The sequence below is a fragment of the Rhinoraja longicauda genome, chromosome 9 (genome assembly GCF_053455715.1).
Source record: "Rhinoraja longicauda isolate Sanriku21f chromosome 9, sRhiLon1.1, whole genome shotgun sequence".
In the NCBI taxonomy this organism is placed as follows: domain Eukaryota; kingdom Metazoa; phylum Chordata; class Chondrichthyes; order Rajiformes; family Arhynchobatidae; genus Rhinoraja; species Rhinoraja longicauda.
Window position 1 is genome coordinate 39,752,311 of NC_135961.1, and position 18,558 is coordinate 39,770,868.

Genomic DNA, 18,558 nt, shown 5'->3' on the forward strand with positions numbered 1-18,558 from the left:
CAGCTAGAAATTCCTTACGGCAAATTACAACAGTCTCATTCACGTTAGACTAGTCCCTTTAAGGATTCATCCTTGGCCTGGAATCCACATCTCTTCTCTGAAATAATCGGAAAATAATCTGCTGGGATATATGTGTGATTTTTTTGTGTAAAATAGCACGAGCCATTGATCACAATTACCAAGCAGATTTACAGGTACATCTTGTCACTCTGGCTCTCAACAATATTGCTGCCATTTGTTAAAATGAAATTGTGACTTTTATTTCTTGTAACAAACACAGCAAGTCTATTTTAGCAAAAGACTGATACCTTCCATACTGCAGACGGGATAACTCACTGCTTTTTGCAAATCAATCGTTCTTAATGGAATTCGCTAAGAATTGAATAACAATTTTACCAGGGAACAGCAATAAACAGACCAGTGTAAAAGGCAGACACAAGGAACTGCAGCAGCTGATTTAAAACAAAAGAAGTAAAGTGCTGGAGTAAATCAGCGGGTCAGGCAGCATCTCTGGAGAACATGGACAGGTCACGTTTTGGGTCAGGACCCTTCTTCAGATTGATTGAGATGGGGGGTGGTATGGGGGGGGGGGGGGAGGAGAAGAAAGCTGGAAGAGAGGTGGGGCAGAACAAACCCTGGTGAGTGATAGGTGGTAACAGGTGAAGGGGGAGTTCAAAGGCAAATAGTTAGACAAAGGCCAGAGATAAAAAGACGAAAAGTGTGAGGCAGCTCATTCCATATACCCACTACCTTCCATTGGAGATTTCCTCGCATTGGAGGCAGAGATGGGAAGTTGTGAGGAAACTTCCTCATGTTAAAGAACTGACTTCCAAACAAAGAGCTTCAATAAGAAGAAGATTCTGAGGAAGTGTTCTGACTCGAAACGGTGTCTTTCCATTCCCTCTACAGGTGCTGCCTGACCCTCTGAGTTCCTCCAGAACTTTGTGTTTGCTCAACTAAACAGGCAGAACTAAACAGAAATAAAAGTGTACGCAATGCTTCAACTCTTCCTCTTGACTGGATAGCAGGCAAACAAAAGCTTTTCAGTGTATCTCGATACTCTTGACAATAATACATTAAACAAAACTAAACTCAATTAAACTAAGCTAAGCTAGACTAAACTAAACTTTTAACAATTACACTAAATATTTACAATCTAGAATCTTCAGCTGGTCTGAAGAAGGGTTCGGACCTGAACCATCATCTATCCATGTTCTCCAGAGATACTGTTACTCCACCACTATGTGTCTTTTTTTAAAAAGATTAAAGTGGTGAAGAACAGCCAGCCAGCATAGATTGAAGCAAAAATAACGGTTATTGAATGGACATCAGCGCACTAAGGGTGTGGGTGTGAATCCTGCCACGTGAGGGGTGTTTAACACCAGAGCCACGTGCGCAGATGAACAGTTGGTCAGGTGATAATGGGGTGGTACTGTCAGCATTAAATCAGCAACATCCTAACCTACAACAGGATCCACCCGCCAGTCCCACTTGGGGAGTTTGCTAGTACATTATCTGTGAGATCCAGACAAATGTACAAATAAAATCAGAAAACGCCAGTCATTTCTGTATAATGTTGCCAGATACCAATCAGAACTGCTGAGGACATTAAATACAACACAGGCCCTAGAACAGTACAGCATAGGAACAGGCCTTTGGCCCACAATGTCCGTGCCAAGCATGATACCAATATAATCTAACATCCTCTGCCTGTACATAATCTGTACACCTCTTTTCCCTGAATATCCATGTGTACAGTCAAATAATACTAATACAAATGCTTCCATTTCTAGCTTACATCAAATATTGGTGATGGTTTATTGTTGAAACGTGTACTGGAAAGTTTTGTTTTGCATTGAACATGAGTCCAATCAAACTGTACACAATGTAGTGAAGATAAACACAAAATGCTGGAATAACTCAGCAGGTCAGGCAGCATCTCTGGAGCAAAAGACTAGGTGACGTTTCGGGTCGGGGCCCTTCTTCAGATCTGATGCTGCTTGACTGCTGAATTACTCCAGCATTTTGTATCTATCTTCAGTACTCCACCATGCTTCCTGAATCAATAACTAGCTCCTCTGTCTTGCAGACATTGAGGGAGAGGTTATTGGCCTGACACCATGTCATTAAGGTCTCTGTCTCTCTCCTTGTACTCCATCATGTTACCGCCACAGAAAGAGTTTGATTGGTTGCTTCTGGCAACTTAAAGGATTCACTTCCAGCTACTGCAAATCATCCACAATCAAGTCGAGTGTTTAAATGCCAAATGTACCAAAATGGAACAATGAAATTCTCAGTTGAAGCAGCACAACAGGTCTGTAAACCCAATACTTAATAGATAACATAATAAACCAAAACAAAAACAAGTTCAATAAATTTAAAAAAAAACAATATAATAGAAAGACAAAAAGTCCAAAGTGCAGTCAAAGCAGTTCATAGTTCGAAGTTTAGTGGGTTCTTGGTTCTTGGTCCTCCAAAATATTCCAAATGGAATTTAAACTGGAGGTGGATATATGTAGTTCTTCAAGAGCTTGATGGTTGTTGGAAAGTGGCTGTTCCTGAACCTGGAGGTCACGATTTTCAGGCTCCTGTACCTTCTTCCCAATGGTAGCAGCGAGATGAGAGCGCGGCCAGGGTGATGTGGGTCTTTGATGATGCTGACTGATGCTTTTTGAGGCAGTGCCTCCTATACATCCCTTCAATCATGGGGAGGTCAGTACCAGTGATGGACTGGGCAGTGTCCACTACTCTCTGTAGTCACCTTTATTCCTGGGTGTTCGAGTTGCTGAACCATGCAACGGAATGGTGATGCAACGGAAAGGACACTAAGTGCTGGAGTAATTCAGTGGGTCAGGCAGCATCTCTGGAGAACATGGATAGGTGATGTTTTGGTCAATTTACAGGTTTCCCAGAAAGGAACAATAGAAGGCATGTAGGCAGCAGCTTCTCAACAAAGGGCTTTGTGATGAAGAAATGAAACTTATAGAAGAAACCAAAAAATCAATAGATTGAGAATCTGTGGTCAGCCCCATCGGTTGACTATTGCGAAAGCTGTCAATTGGCTAATTACAAACGTCAACTCTTTGCAAATGGAAATGTCAATCCTGAATTAATTTACATGGGGAGAGAGACAATCTTGTCTGCCATCATTTATATTCTTGTGGCGAATGCAATTTGAATTATGTGCAGTCGTATAATCAATTTGCAATGCCATTACTGTGCACAAATGATTGCAAACGCATAATATATGTTTTTTGAAATTATCATTAAAATAAAGCACTGATTAAATCATACAATTTCAGCCTCCTTTCCCAGCTTCAGGCATTTGCTAGCAGAGTTCTGTTATTTTTTTAATTGAATTGAAAGATACAGAACGGAAACAGGCTCTTCGGCCCACTAAGCCCATGCCTACCATTGATCAGCTGTTCACACTGGGTGATTTAGCTGGTAGTGCTGCTGCCTCACAGCACCAGTGACCCGAGTTCGATCCTGACATTGGGTGCTGTCTGTATGGAGTTTGCAAGTTCTCCCTTTGACTGTGGAATTCCCCTGGGTACTCTGGTTTCCTCTCACATCCCAAAGACGTGCAGGTTTATAGGTTAATTGGCCTCTGTAAATTGCCCCCGTGTGTAGGGAATAGCTGAGAAAGTAGGATAACATAAAAATAGTGCGACAGGGTGATTGATGGTCGGCATGGACTCGGTGGGCCGAAGGCCTGTTTTCATGTTATAAATCTAAACTAAACTAAACACTAGTTCTATGTTGTCTCACTTTCTCATCCACACCCTACACATTAGGAGCAATTTAAAGAGGTCAATTAACCTGCAAACCCACACGTCTTTGGGATGTGGGAGGAAACTGGAGCACCCAGAGGAAACCTGTTTAGTCACAGGGAGAACATGCAAATTCCACACAGCACCCGAGGTGAACTTGTGTGAATCTTTAATCGGACATTACTGGACTTTATCTTGCACTAAATGTATTCTCTTTATCCTGTATCCGTACACTGTTGATGGCTCAATTGTAATCATGTATAGTCTTTCCACTGACTGGATAGCTTGCAACAGAAAGTTTTTCACTGTACCTCGGTACATGTGACAATAAACTGAATTAACTAAAAGTTCCCCTTCAGGTTTAAATTAAATCTTTCCTCCCTCACTTTAACTTGATGTTCCCTGGTTCTCGATTCCCCTACTCTGGGTAAAAGACTGTGTATTAATCCGATCTATTCCTCTCATGATGTTATACAGTCTGAAGAAGGGGCCAGAAATGTCCCCCATGCATCACCCATGCATGAAACGTCACCTGTGCATGATCGGCGACCACTCCACGTCCTCGTCCCGGGGCACCTTCTGCGGCTGACCTTTGAACCCCCAGAGCACATCCGGGGGCGTGGGACAAGAGCCCCCAGCCCGCTCACCCACCTCCACCAACCCTCTCCTCAGGAACAATGTATGGTAGTTATTGCACACTCTACATTCACAAAGTTGCAGATTTGTGGATGGTCCATGCTCTAAAGATAATTTACGAACCTCTCAATATTTGACGTGCTGGAGAACAACATAACCCACATTTTACAACATTTAGAGTATTGTGTTCCTTTTTGGGCACCATATCATAGGAAAGATGTTGTCAAGCTGGAAAGGGTGCAGAGAAGTTCTATGAGGATGTTGCCAGGACTCAAGGGCCTGAGCTATAGGGGGAAGTTAAGCAGACTAAGACTTTATTCCTTGGAGCACAGGATGATGAGGAGTGATCTTATAGAGGTGTCCAAAAATCATGAGAGAAATAGATCAGGTGATGCACAGTTTCTCTTACCCAGAGTAGGGAAATTGAAAATCAGAGGACATACGGTTAAGATGAGGGGAGAAAGATTTAATAAGAACCTGAGGGCAACTTTTTTACACAAAGGGCGGTGGGTGTATGGAACAAGCTGCCAGTGGAGGTTGTTGAGAGAGGGAGTGTCATAACGTTTAAGAGACATTTGGACAGGTACATGGATGGAACATGATAGGACATGATAGGTTTAGATGGTTATGGGCCAAACGCGAGCAGGTGGCACGGGCAAGTTGGGCCAAAGGGTCTGTTTCCTTGCTGTAAGATTCTATGATGCATGGTATTCACTGTAGATGGTGGAAAGCACACTTTGCATTCATAAAGTTTCAGGAATGCAAGCAATTTATGGAAGGTCCAAGCTCTAAAGATGATTTACAAACCTCTAGACAGTTGATGCCTTGGGGACCAACAGAACCCATGAAATAAAAACATAAATGGAAACATAAGATGCTGACAACATGGTCTGCTTCATCTGCTCTCCATACACTGGGCTACACAAGATTTATTTACCTCCTTAAGTCTGTAAAAATGAGCAGTCTCCCTCCCCACCCATATACTGTGTGAGAAAGTTGATGCACAGTCTATCGTGGAGTCATAGAGTCATACAGCACGGAAACCAGCCCTACGGCCCAACTCGTCCATGCCCAACAAGATGCCCCATCTTATGTGGTCCCATTTACCTGTGTTTGGCCCATATCTCTATAAATATGTGGCCTCTCTCTAGCAATGGAGGTGGCCCCGGATGGAAAGATCAGTGTGGGAATGGGATCAGGAGTTAAGATGTTTAGCAACCGGGAGGTCCAGCAGGCCTTGGTGGACCGAGCACAAGTATTCAGTGAAACAGTTGCTAAGTCTGTTTCCCCATTTGGTTTCCCCAATGTACAAGAGTCTACATCAGGAACACTGGATGCAGTAGATGAGGATAGAGGAGGTGTGTGTGAACCACTGGAAAGGCTGCTGGGGTCCCTGGATGGAGGTGAGGGAGGAAGTTTAGAGAGAGGTGTTGCATCTGGAGTTGCAGGGCAAATGGAAGCCATTCGGCATTGAGCTTATGCCACCTCTCAGAGCCTCTGTGCCCTGGGACGCCTCCCGCGGCCATCTCGGAACCCGCCGAGTGCCTCCGAGGGCATGAGAGTGAGCCCCACCCCCTCACCACTGGCACCGACCCTCCCTCCGTCCAACGCCGCTACTGCCGGCATCTCAATCGTCAATAAACCCATTGGCTCACATTCTGGCAGGCTCGGGACAGTCTGAATTGTAACAGACATGATGATTCCTTTCCATACTCTATTAGTTCACAAGTCCAAAATCAAGCCTGTTTATTAAAACATTTATTCAATTTGAAAGATTTTGAAAAAGTTAAATATAAAATAAACCATTCATATTGAATCCTTTTGGACTTTAGATTTCAGATTGAGCGTGGAAACAGGCCCTTCAGCCCACCGCGTCCGCACCGACAAGCAATCACCACGTATACTAACACTATCCTATACACTAGGGACAATTTACAATGTACAGAAGCCAATTAACCTACAAACCAGTGCGTCTTTTGAAGTGTGGGAGGAAACCGGAGCACACGGAAAAAACCCATACAGTCACGGGGAGAATGTAGAAACTCCATACGGACAGCTCCCGTAGTCAGGATCGGACCCAGGTATCCAGTGCTGTGAGGCTGGAGGTCAGGGTTTTTATGCTCCTGTACCTTCTTCCTGATGGTAGTGGTGAGATGAGAGTGCGTGCTCCTGTTCCCTGTGTGTCCCAATCTATTTGAGGGTGGCACAGTGGTGCAGTTGGTAGAGCCGCTGCCTCACTGCGCCAGAGACCTAGGTTCAATCCTGACTTTGGGTGAAGTCTGTGTGGAAATTGCACATTCTGCCTGTGACCGCATGGTTATCTCCCACATCCCAAAGATGTGCAGGTATGTAAATTAATTAGCCTCTGTAAATTGCTCCTAGTGTGGAGGGAGTGGACGAGAATATGGGATAACATGAAACTATTGCAAACGGGTGATCGATGGTTGACGTGGACTTGGTGGGCCAAAGGACCTATTTCCATGCTGCATCTCTAAATTAAACTAAACCACTGAATCTATCTGCACTCAAACAGCCCAGCCCACGATATGACAACCCAGTAACGGATGAATTAATGCATCAGGAGGACAATAAAAAATTGAGAAATTCTGGGAATGTGTGATTACAAACTAAAACAGTGTCATTTCAGGGTCGAGTTTACATGAAGCACTTGGAGAGAGAAGGACAAATCAAAACAATCACTGCCAAGTCATCTGTCCTCCAAATGGCAGGCAATACTGCCACCTGCTGGCAAATGGACCTGGTAAAGCAAAATACAAAGTGCTCCAGCCCACAATGTCCAAGCCCATCATGAGCCAATCTTTCCTCAATGCATGGTCTCCATATCGCTTCATTCCCTGGATATTTATGTGCCTATCCTAAAGCATCTTAAAAGCCAGTATCGTATCTGCCTCCACCATCACCCCTGGCAGCACGTTCCAGGCATTCACCACCCTCTGTAAAAAAAGTTGCCCCTCTCACCTTAAAGCTATGCCCTCTGGTCTTTGAAATTTTCATTAAGAAAAAGTTTCTGACCATCTATCCTATTTATGGAGATATGTGGACAAACGCACAGAAGATTGAGCAGATTCAGTATATCACTGAAGACTCTCTTGAACCTCTACACGTGTACAGAGTAGAGAGCTCACTGGCTGGTTGCATCACGGCCTGGTTCAACAATTCAAATGCCCAGGAACGAAGGAGATAACAGAGAGTGGTAGACATTGCCATTACTTTAGACTTTAGACTTCAGGCTTTAGAGATATAGTGTGGAAACAGGCCCTTTGGCTTACCAAGACAACGCTGAATCAGTAACCACCCCGTATCCACCTATCACTTGCCAGACTTTGACCTGCCCACTTCCCTTTTCCAGCTTCTCCCCCCTCCCCCCTCCCCCCCACTACAATCAGTCTGAAGAAAAGTCCCAACCCAAAACGTCACCTATCCATATCCTCCACAGATGCTGCCTGACCCCGCTGTTCCTCCAGTACCTAGTGTTTGAAGCAAGATTCCAGCATCTGCAGTTCCTTGTGTTTACATCTTTAAGCCACACCTGGTATTAAATTATGTTTGATAATAATCTGTGAAACACATGTGATCCTTTCCTGCATAAGATAACCTAAATAACCGGTTTATTGTGTCGTAAGAAGGGTCCGAACCTGAAATGTCACCTATCCGTGTTCTCCAGAAATAGACAATAGACAATAGACAATAGGTGCAGGAGTAGGCCATTCAGCCCTTCGAGCCATTCAATGCGATCATGGCTGATCACTATCAATCAGTACCCCGTTCCTGCCTTCTCCCCATACCCCCTCACTCCGCTATCCTTAAGAGCTCTATCCAGCTCTCTCTTGAAAGCATCCAACGAACTGGCCTCCACTGCCTTCTGAGGCAGAGAATTCCACACCTTCACCACCCTCTGACTGAAAAAGTTCTTCCTCATCTCCGTTCTAAATGGCCTACCCCTTATTCTCAAACTGTGGCCCCTTGTTCTGGACTCCCCCAACATTGGGAACATGTTATCTGCCTCTAATGTGTCCAATCCCCTAATTATCTTATATGTTTCAATAAGATCCCCCCTCATCCTTCTAAATTCCAGTGTATACAAGCCCAATCGCTCCAGCCTTTCAACATACGACAGTCCCGCCATTCCGGGAATTAATCTAGTGAACCTACGCTGCACGCCCTCCATAGCAAGAATATCCTTCCTCAAATTTGGAGACCAAAACTGCACACAGTACTCCAGGTGCGGTCTCACCAGGGCCCGGTACAACTGTAGAAGGACCTCTTTGCTCCTATACTCAACTCCTCTTGTTACGAAGGCCAACATTCCATTGGCTTTCTTCACTGCCTGCTGAACCTGCATGCTTCCTTTCATTGACTGATGCACTAGGACACCCAGATCTCGTTGAACTCCCCCTCCTCCTAACTTGACACCATTCAGATAATAATCTGCCTTTCTATTCTTACTTCCAAAGTGAATAACCTCACACTTATCTACATTAAACTGCATCTGCCATGTATCCGCCCACTCACACAACCTGTCCAGGTCACCCTGCAGCCTTATTGCATCTTCCTCACAATTCACACTACCCCCCAACTTAGTATCATCTGCAAATTTGCTAATGGTACTTTTAATCCCTTCGTCTAAGTCATTAATGTATATCGTAAATAGCTGGGGTCCCAGCACCGAACCTTGCGGTACCCCACTGGTCACTGCCTGCCATTCCGAAAGGGACCCATTTATCCCCACTCTTTGCTTTCTGTCTGTTAACCAATTTTCTATCCATGTCAGTACCCTACCCCCAATACCATGTGCCCTAATTTTGCCCACTAATCTCCTATGTGGGACCTTGTCGAAGGCTTTCTGAAAGTCGAGGTACACCACATCCACTGACTCTCCCTTGTCAATTTTCCTAGTTACATCCTCAAAAAATTCCAGTAGATTTGTCAAGCATGATTTCCCCTTCGTAAATCCATGCTGACTCGGAACGATCCCGTTACTGCTATCCAATGCTGCCTTATCCGCTGAGTTACTCCAGCACTCCATGTCTTTGTATAAACTAAATAACCCTCAACCTCCTTCTTCTTGTTAAGATGGTCGTCCTTTTATTTTTAAGGAAATTCATTAGTGGAACATGATGCAATCAGCAAGATTTACTTTTACCATAAAAATATAAATTCCAGCTGGAGAATATCCAACAAATTCCAGGAACTAATAAAACAGCGTTCCATTACCTTATTACTGAGAGCTGTTATCCTCTCTCTTGCCATATACAAGTGAACGCACAGATGAATCTCCTTCACCTTGAGATTCTGTACTCAAATTGATGAATAGTTATTATCCAAATGGATGGGAGCTGAGACGACTGGGCAAAAAATAAATTAACTGCAATGATACTCTCCGGAATTGAATTTCTAGTTTACTCAACAGGGGTGGGCTGTGGAATGGGTAGAATGGTCAGAAGAATGGGTTGTTTTATAAGGAAAGACACAAAATACTGGAGTAACATAGAGGTCTTAGTGCTGTAGAAAATCTCAAGGGAATAGTTAGGGTAAAAGCACAATCTTTTACCCAGAGTAGAGGAATCAAGAACCTGAGGACATAGGTTTAAGGCGAGAGCTGAAAGATTTAAAAGAAACCTGAGGGGCAACCTTTTCACTCAGAGGTTGGTGGGTATATGGAATGAGCAGCCAGAGGAGGTAGTAGAGGCAGGTGCCATAACAACATTTAAAAGACATTTGACAGGTACATGAATAGGAACGGTTTGGTGGGATATGGGCCAAATGCGGGTAGGTGGGACTAATATAGATGGGGCAACTTGGTTGGCATGAGCAAGTTGGGCCGAAGGGCCTGTTTCCATGCTGCATGACTCTGTGAGCTGTGCCTAAACTTCTGGACCTCATAAATCTTCTCTGCACTCTTGCCAGCTTATCAGCATCTTTCATATAACAGGGTGATCAAAACTGAACACAATACTCCAAATGAGGCCTCATCAACATCTTGTACAACTGTAACTCTTCTCTCCGTATCTCACAGGCTTTTGTCGTCTTTTCATCTCTTGCCATTGGGCACTCGTCCGCTAATCAACCTGTAGCTGTATCCACATCATTTACCAGGCTTTGTCCCATCCCACATCACTCCCAGATTTCTCCCTCCTCCGACAATCAGTCTCAGGAAGGATCCCGACCTGAAAGGTCACCTATCGATGTTCTCCAGAGATGCTGCCTGACCTGCGCCATACTCCAGCACTTTGTGATCTACAAACGTTATGTTACAGTTGTACAAGACGTTTGTGAGGCTGCATTTGGAGTATTGTGTTCAGTTACGGTCACCCTACTATAGAAAAGGGCGGCATAATGGTGCAGTGGTAGAGCTGCTGCATTAGAGCACCAGAGACCCTGGTTCGATCCCGACCACAGGTTTTGTCTCTACAAAGTTCGTACATTTTCCCTGTGACCACATGGTGATTAAGCGTCTGGGTGTTCCGGTTTCCTCCCACACTCCAAAGACATACAGATTTGGAGGTTAATTAGATTTTGCAAATTGTAAATTGTCCCTAGTGCGTAGGATAGCACTAGTGTATGGGGTGATCGCTGGTCGGCGCGGACTTGGTGGGCCGTAGGCCCTGTTTCCACACTGTACCTCCAAAGTCTAAAGATGCCATTAAGCTGGAAAGTGTGCAGTGAACATTTACGTGGATGTTGCCAGGACTTGAGGGCCTGAGCTAGAGGGAGAGGTTGGGCAATCAGAAGTTCAATAATTTGCTGACGAACCAATCTCCTCAATCTTCCAGTAGATGTGCTTTCTTTGTGTTTACATCCATGTGCTGGAGCTTGACAGCTCTTTTGTCAGTGCGGCACTTCATCGATTCTTCACAGGAATATCGGTCCTGCTATCTGACTCAAGAATCTGAGTGAAAATTGAACCCTGCACATTCTGGGAGAGGGGCAAAGGTTCTGCCGCAACAGCATGAGCTGCTTGAGTTCTTTGTTGCAACAGCATCAAATGCACTCAATAATGGTGATTAAGCGTCTTGTAAAAAGCTTGAACACGATAAAAATAAAATCTGTGCACAGATTGCCTAGTTTCCGCTTGGTTGCCTGGTCAATTTCATTCTTTAATTGGCATGAATTTCTTCTTTAATTACATCTCAGATCTTGCTTGCCATGCCAACGTTTGCACTCAAGTCTGCTTATCCTCGAGTAAATCCTGGAGTTCCACTCCCTTCAGCCACTGCAGCCTGGCTGTTAACGGCACCATACAGCCCTTTTGGGTATGTGGATCACGATGATCCATCCAGCAATGATAACACATCCACAAATCAGGATGGCATAGGCATACACATGAGGAGGCATTGGGATCAATCACAGCTTGGTTTGGAAACAGCCTCATCCAAGGCCGCAAAAAATTGCAGAGAATTGTGGACGCAGCCCAGACCATCACACAAACCATTCTCCCTTCCATTGACTCCATCTACACCTCACGCTGCCTCGGCAAGAGCACCAGCATAATCAAGGACCAATCTCACCTCAGTCACTCCCTCTTTTCCCCTCTCCCATCAGGCAAGAGGTATTGAAGTGTGAAAACGCACATCTCCAGATTCAGGGACAGTTTCTTCCCAGATGTTATCTGGCAACTGAACCATCCTACGAACAACTTGAGAATAATCCTGAACTACTATCTACCTAATTGGAGACCCTCAGACTATCTTTTATCGAACTTTACTGGACTTTATCTTGCACTATATATTATTCCCTTTATCATGTATCTGTAAACTGCGGACGGCTCATTTGTAATCATGTATTGTCTTTCTGCTGACTGGTTCGCACACAACAAAAGCTTTTCACTGTACTTCGGTACACATGACAATATACTAAACTAAACTAGGGATGTGAAATACCTTCAAACACTACGCCCTACTTGTACTTCCAGGCCCTTTGGCCACACTTGCCCACGCTGACCAAGATGTCTAGTTCCACCTGCCTGTTTGGCCCATATCCCTCTAAACCTTTCCTGTCCGTGTACCTGTCCAAATGTTTTTTAAATGTTGTTATAGTAACTGCCTCAACTACCTTCTTAGGCAGCTCGCTCCATATACCCACCACCCTCTGAGTGAAAAAGTTGCCCCTCAGGTTCCTATTAAATCTTTCCCCTCTCACTTTGAAGTTGTCCTTCCCAGGAACCATTAGGCTCTTGAACACTGCACAACACTAACCTCAGTAACTATGACCTTCTATGGAGACACAAGGAACTACAGACACTGGAATCATGAGCAAATGCAAAGTGCTGGAAGAACCCAGTGGGTCAGGCAGCGTCTGTGGAGGGAATGGGACAGGTGATGTTCCAGGTCGGGACTCCTCTTCAGACTGTGGACTTCTACGGACTGTGTCATTGGTTGCAATACGGACCCTGGTTTTGGCACTATTATGGTTAACCAGTATTATGGATTAGTAATTTATTGTGTTATTGGCTATTATACATTTACCTGTGTGTTATTGTGTTAACGGGCCTCTTAAGCTGCAGAGAGGTGGCAGTGGCCATGTGCGACTCATCCTTGATTATTGTGGTAGCCTTGTCAAGGCAGCATGAGGTGCAAATGGAGTCATTGGAAGGGAGGTCAGTTTGTTTGATGGTGAGAGCTGTTATGGACATGCTTAAACCATCTCCACCGGCGCCTTCCTGAAGATGTTTACAGCTTCACTTCCTCATTCCAGCACGCAATGCCCTGACCGATGACGGCAAGCACACCATAAGCGTTCTTAAATACTACTACTTATGTTCCCACTTTCCGTGAGCTATTCAGACACAAATTGCATACTCAGCCATTCAGTCTAATTTAGGAAGATTCGCATCAATATTTCAATGTAAGAATCTGTTTCAAAGAGATCACTTGTGAAATATAAAAAAAGGGCAGAGTTTAAAATATAATTTCGTACTGGACACAAAATGACAGCAGCTTAATGAAAGCTCTTTCCTGTCACGGGTTCCAATGGCCGGGCATTAGCCAAATTAATTTTCTAATCAAGAGTGACATTGTTAAGATAAATACACAAATGCAGTGCAGCTGAGTGGAGATCCGATAAAAAAGAAAAATCAATATTTTAATTTTTAAACATTGATTGGTCTGTGTCAGTTACTATAAACCATAGACTATCCTCCTGCACTCACACTGCTACTTAAGAGGTACATTTAAGACACGTCCCAAATGTCCTTGCCGATAAATGGCTCTTATGCTGATTAAGTGCTGAGGTTGCAGGTTGAGGCATTTAATCAAAGTGTTGGAAGTGTTTATTGCCAAGGACACGTTGGCCTAATGCAGTTATCATTATTAATCCATACTTCAATGTGCAGAGGAAGAAACAATAACCAAGGCAGCACAAAGGAGACACGATGATTTGCAGATGCTGGTTTACAAAAAAAGACACAGAGTGCTGGATTAACTTAGCGGGTCACAAAGTATCTCTGGAGAATATGAATAGGTGGCGTTTCGGATCAGGACCCTTCTTCAGACTGGGGAGGGGAGGAAAACTTTTTCAAAGTAGGCATACCTGAGATTTCACAGTGGAGCTGTAAAATGGAGACACAAGGAACTACAGATGCTGGTTTACATAAATAAGACACAAAGTGCTGGAGTAACTCAGCAGTTGAGGCAGCATCTCTGGAGAACATGATGATGTTTCAGGTCAGGACCCTTCTTCAGACTGTCTGATAAGGCTGGAGTAACTCAATGGGTCAGGTAGCATCTGCGGAGAGAATGGACAGACGACATTTCAGGTCAGGACCCTTCGTTAGGGTCTTAAGAAGGTTTAGAATGAAGATTCCCAACGCGAAACATCGCCTGTCTATTCTCTCCACGGATGCTGCCTGACCCGTTGAGTCACTCCAACACTTGCATCTTCATTCTTGGTCTCTGGATTAAGCCTCAGTGTTGACTGCAGAAGGGGCAGGTTCTGCCATCCTTTCCTAAACATGGTACGCTTCTCTCTGACCCTCTCTCCTGTCCTGAGCACCACTGAGAATGAAGAACATTGTGATACTTGGTTTGATTACGTAGGGAATGGAATGGTGTGATCTTGGTTTAGTTGCCCAATGCTCTCTGGAGTCAACTGTTTCAATTACACATTTCCCTGCTCACTTCCTGATCTTCCTGCAAGTGGCAATGGTCAGAGAGGAACGCCGGCATGGTTGCAGTAGAACAGACCCATCAGGGTGAATGCACAGTCTTTTACCCAACGTAGGGGAATCAAGAACCTGAGTGCAGAGGTTTAAGGTGAGAGGGGAAAGATTTAATAGGAACCTGGGAGGCAACTCTTTCCAACAGACGGTGATGAGTATAGGGAACGAGCTGCCAGAGGAGGTAGTTGCGGCAGGCCCTATAAAAACAGTTAAAACACACAGACATGAATATGAAAAGTTTTGAGGGATATGGGCATGATGTGGGCAAATGGGACTAGTGTCGATCTTGTTTGGCATGGACACGTTGGGCTGAAGGGCCAGTTTCCATGCTGTTTGACTCTATGGCTTGAAACACAAACAAGATGTTTATCCAGGAGACACAATGAACTGCAGATGCTGGAGTCTTGAGCAACGCACAAAGTGATGGGGGAACTCAGCGGATCAGGCAGCATCTGCGGAGGGAATGGACAGACGATGTTTTGGGTTGGGCCCCTTCTTCAGACTTATTGCAGTAGAGGGAGAAAGCTGGTAAGTGATAGGTGGGTACGTGAGGGGTGCTTGATTGACAGATGGGTGGAGTAAATGATAAAGTCTAGATGTGAAAGGGAGACAAAAGGGTGTCAGATAAGGAGAGGAGTGAAATGTAAAGCCGGAGGGAGGGATATGGGTGGAAGGGGACAGGGGGAAGGGGAAGTCTATCCAGGATTAGTCTAACCCTGTGCTCTTAACCAAATGAGTTGCTATATTGCTCCATCTACAGGACTGCTGAAGATAATACACAGTTCAGTAGCTTTTATCACAAAACAGGAATAAATATACCAGGAACAGAAGCAAAGAAGCACCATAGTCATACAGCATAGGAAAGGCCCTCGGACAACTCGTCCATGCTACCAAGACCCCCCCTCAGACCTACGCCCTCTGGTACTTAATCCTCTAAAAAGTTTGCTCCTCAGGTTCCTTTTAATTTTTGCCCCACTCACCTTAAACCTCTGTCCTCTGGTTCATGATTCCCCCACTCTGGTGAAATGACTCATGATTATACACCTCATGATTTTATACACCTCTACAAGATCACCCCTCAGCCTTGGGAGCTGCAAGGAATAAAGTCCTATCCTGCCCAACCTCTCCCTATAGCTCAGGCCCTTGAGTCATAGAATCAGAGAGTCATACAGCACGGAAACAGACCCTTCTGCCAAACTTGCCCACACCGAACCATGATGCCCTGCCTCCATAAGTCCCACCTACCTGCGTTTGGCCAATATCCTTCTTAACCTTTCCTATCCATGTCCTGGCAACATCCTCAAAAGTTTTCTCTGCACTCTTTCCAGATTAATTCACCACAACTCCTGGAAACTAGCAGGTCAAACTTTGAACAAGTGGAGACAATGACTGTTCCTACATTCTCTGGGTTGGGGAGTAAATTAATCCCTGTGTCTTACTCCCCAACCCAGGGAGTTGGGTTTCACAGTGCCAAAGGATGTACACAACACACTGAAGTGATTCTGTTTCTGGAGTTGGTGTGTATGGTACACTGAAGATTAGTTTAGTTTAGTTCATTGTCATGTGTACCGAGATACAGTGAAAAGCTTTTATTGCATGCTAACCAGTTAGCAGAAAGACAATACACAATTACAATTGAGTCATCCACAGTGATTTCGCTTCTGGAGTCGGTGTGTAAGGTACACTGATGTGATTCTCGTTTCTGGAGTTGATGTATATGGTACACCGGAGTGATTCTGGTTTCTGTAGACCGACCCCGACTCCATCAATCCAGTGCCACCATGGCACTGGGCCTTAAAGTGAGAAAATAGGAAACTGCAGATCTCCTTGGGCCAAGATAGGACTTTTCAAAGACTTGGAAGTTGCAGGTTGGTGCCAGAACGTGACGATTCTGCGAGCTGTTCCAGAAGAGGGTCTATTGTACTCATCTATAGTGGTTTGACTGGATAGCATGCAGAACAAGCTTTTCACTGCATCGCAGTGTTCGTGACAATAATAAAATAAATTAAACATTCTAGATCAGGTAATTTATTGTGCACATCTTTAAAACTAATGCTTCTGGTGTAACCAAGTTCACTCACTAGATGGGGTTATTGAGTTATTTTATCCAAATTTAAATCACTAAATAGTTGAAACATTATTAGGTTCACCAATTTATAGCACAATAAAAATACATTTTGTCAACTATTTCAAGGGGCAGTACAGTGGCATAGCTGGTAGAGTGCTGTCTGTATGGAGTTTTCACGTTTAGTGACCGTGTGGTTTTTCTCCGGGTGCTTCAGTTTCCTCCCACATCCGAAAGACGTGGGGGTTTGGAGGTTAATTGGCTGCTGTAAATTTCCCTTGGTGCGTAGGGAGTGAAACCAGGTGGTCATTGGTTGGCACGGACTCAGTGGGCCAAAGGGCCTGTTTCCATGCTGTGTCTCTAAACTAAACCAAACTAAACTGCTGCTGGAAGGCCCAATTACCACAACACACATATTTAGGATAACTGGAAAAAGCAGCAGGGGAAAAAGTAGGATTTTTTAAAATCAGCTGAAATTGATTACCTGCAAAGTGATAATAAAATTGGATGCAAAATTAATCTTTTGCACGTCCAGGAAAAGAGCCGATGAGAGGATCTAATTGGATTTTAACTATTACAAGGGTGAGGCACTTGGCCACAGAGCTGAATACAGTTAGATTTTCAGAATTAATAACAATTTATTAAGAAGCATATTTACCATACCATGAAGAGACAAGGAACTGCTGATGCTGGAACCTTGAGCAAAACACAAAGTGCTGGAGGAACTCTGTGGGTCAGGCAGCATTAGTGGAGGGAATGGACATTTGACGTTTTGGGGTCGGGACCCTTCCTCAGACTGATGGAATAGAGGGGGTGAAAGATGAAAAAGAGAGCCCAGACTCACTTAGACAGCCACATGAAGAAAGATCCATTCCCTCCACAGAAGCTGCCTGACCCGCTAAGCTCCTCCAGCACGCTGTGATTTGCCCAAGATTCCATATAGTATATTCATATATGAGTATAGAAGTTGGGAGGTCATGTTGCAGTTATATAAGACGTTTGTAAGGATATATTTAGAGTATTGTGTTCAGTTCTGGGCACCATGTTATAGGAAAGATGTTGTCAAGCTGGAAAGGGTGCAGAGAAGATTTATGAGGATATTGCCAGGACTTGAGGGTGTGAGCTATAGAGAGAGGTTGAGCGGGGAGGATGAGGGGTGATCATGAGGGGTGATCATGAGGGGTGATCAAGAGACGCACAGTCTCTTGTCCAGAGTAGGGGAATCGTGTACCGGAGGGCATAAGTTTGTTCATATGGAATGGTAGAATTAGGCCATTCGGCCCATCAAGTCCACTCCACCATTCAATCATTGCTGATCTATCTCTCCCTCCTAACACCATACTCCTCTCCATAACCTATGACACGTACTGATCAAGAATCTATCTATCTCTTAGGAGGGAAAGGTGAGGGGGGAAAGATTTAAGAGAAATCTAAGGGGTAACTTCTTCACACAAGGTAGGTGTATGGAAGAGCTGCCGGAGGAGGTGGTTGAGGCAGGGACTATCGCAACGTTTAAGAGATATTTAGATAAGTACATGAATAGGACAGGTTTAGAAGGATATGGGCCAAACACAGGCAGGCAGGGATAGTATACATGGGATACGTTGGTCTGTGTGGGCAAGTTGGGCTGAAAGGCCTGTTTCCATGCTGTATGATTCTACGACTGTATCTGCTCAGAATTTCAGCTCTCTAAGCGACCCTCACTCACTGCTTCCCCCTCTGTGATCCTGGCTACTCTCCTGCTCTGTGACCACGTTCTGATCCAGACTTGCTACTACAGCCATGTGAAGAAATGTCCCGACCCAAAACTTTGTCTGTCCATTCCCTCCACAGATGCTGCCTGACCCACTGAGTTCCTCCAGCACTTTGCTTTTTGTTCAAAATTCCAGCATCTGCAGTTCCTTGCA